The sequence below is a fragment of the Tupaia chinensis genome, unplaced genomic scaffold, assembly GCF_000334495.1.
Source record: "Tupaia chinensis unplaced genomic scaffold, TupChi_1.0 Scaffold000682_1, whole genome shotgun sequence".
Taxonomy (NCBI): domain Eukaryota; kingdom Metazoa; phylum Chordata; class Mammalia; order Scandentia; family Tupaiidae; genus Tupaia; species Tupaia belangeri.
In genome coordinates this window covers 1,890,414-1,892,545 of record NW_006160205.1, presented here as the reverse complement: position 1 = coordinate 1,892,545, position 2,132 = coordinate 1,890,414, and the positions used below count along the sequence as shown (strand labels likewise).

The 2,132-nt window shown below is 38.5% G+C and overlaps 1 non-coding gene across 1 annotated transcript; it reads left to right on the top strand.

Moving 5' to 3' along the window:
- The first annotated feature begins 705 nt into the window (after positions 1-705).
- Positions 706-814, top strand: LOC114010012 (U6 spliceosomal RNA). Its single transcript, XR_003551407.1, has one exon. It is a non-coding gene; the product is annotated as a U6 spliceosomal RNA (small nuclear RNA).
- Positions 815-2,132: the final 1,318 nt, after the last annotated feature.

Below are 2,132 nucleotides of genomic sequence, written 5' to 3'. Positions count from 1 at the left end.
ATTCTAGATGGGAAATCACATTTAGAATGTTGTGATGATGCTCAGGGAATGAATGTAAATTAATAAAAAAAAAATTTTCAGAAGAAAAAAAAAAAGGCATTAGAAATACCTATTTGATGACTGCAGTTAAGCTATATAGCCCTAGTTAGGTGCTACTTTACAGTATGTTCATTCTATTCACTGAGGTTTATGCCTAAAGTCAGTCTTGTGTTCATGGATATGTACATATCAGCTGTGCTTGCTATTGAAAATATTTAGATTTATTAAGATATTTAGTGAAACAATAAAATGGGGGAGGCATAGAAAGCAACAATAGATACCAGACACAGTGTGGGAGGAGGGTGGGAGATGGCAGAGGGTGAGATAGGGAATCAAGGATGGGAAAAAAGGCAAAATATACAGAAAACAAGAAATGGAAAATGATTTGTTGACAATAACACATATGTTGATGTGCTTGATTGAGCCAATATACAGTGTATTCTCAATGGAAAAATCTCATTTTGTATGCTATAATGATGTACAGTGAATGAATGTAAATAAAGAAAAAAATGTAAAAAAAAAAAAAAAAAAAAAACCTGCAAGGATTCTCAAAAAAAAAAAAAAAAGAGAACGTATGTAATTCACCACTCCTTAAGCATCATCTGCACATGTTCTTTCCTCCCAAAGAGGACAGTATGGAAAAGGGGGATAAAAAAGACTAACTTTTTGCCCACTTCAGAAGCACATATATTAAAACTAGAAAGATACAAAGATTAGCACGGCCCCTACATAAGAATGAGATGACATGCAAACCTGTGAAGTGTTGCATATTTTTGCAGACTCCCACATGAAGTCAATCATGAGGTTCAAATCATATTTCTGATGGCTTGGAAAATATTCCAGACCTATAAGCAGACATGTCCCATATCCAGACAGGATGGAGAAATAGAGGAGAGGAAACTGTGGTGTGATCATGACCCAAGGGGAGTCCGTACTCCCTCTCCATCTCTGCCTCTCTTAGCCAGTGCATGTGCCCTTTGGCAAAATAAGGGGGAAAAAAAGAAAAAAGGAAGAAAAGAGTAACTTTACAGCAGAGAAACCTGACAAACAGCACCTCAGTGAGGTCAAGGTCAGCACCAATAGTGACAAGTCACATGAACAGTGTGGACCTTCGATGTGACAGGATGACAGTGGCACTTTATCTTGGTGGTCTTCCTTCCAAACCCCATAACCTCAGTCTAATTATGAGAAAAACATCTGAAAAATCCAAATCGAGGGACAGGCTACAAAATATCTGTACCAATACTCCTCAAAACTGTCAAGCTCATCAGAAAACAAGGAAAGTCTGAGAAATTGTCATGGCCAAGAGGAAACTAAAGACACAGATGAACTTAACATGTATCTTGCATGGGATCTTGAATAGAAAAGGGACATCAGATAACATCTCACAAAAAATCAAGAAATCTGAATAAAGTATTCACTTAATGTATTGATCTGAGCTCATTATTGTTACAAATGTACCGGACAATTATTAACATGAGCCATGTTAACAATAACACAAACCAGGTGTGTGATACATGGGAACCCTCTGTACTGTCTTCATTATTTCTCTGTAAATCTAAAACTCGGCTAACATTAAAAAATAATTTTAAAAAAATAATGTTTCAGAGCCAGCATGTAATGTGGTGATTAAGGCACTGGTTTCCTAAATGGTCAACTACAGTTCAAGTCCAGGACCTGACAGCTTGAAAATCACGCCAGGCACAAGTGCATGTGCATGTGCGTGCATGCTCAAAATCCTGAGAGGAGAATGGAGAAGGGATTGCAGCATGGTCATCCCCCTTGGGGTAGATTTCTTATTTTCCCTCTCTCTGTCTTTCTCTGTCTCTCCCTAGCAAGTGGATGTGCCCTATGGTAAAAACCTAAAATAATAATAATAGTTTCCAGACATGGCCAAATGCCACTCCCAGCTGAAAACACTGTCATGGAATAGCTGGGCTCAAGTCCCACACCCACTCCTTTCTGGCTGTGTGGCATTGGGCAAATTCCTTAATATATATATCTCTGAGCCACCTAAAAATGGAAACGATCTCAGGATCAGCGGATGGCTACATTGCTGGACTCCCATGTAGTCAACTGTGGTTCAAGTCCCA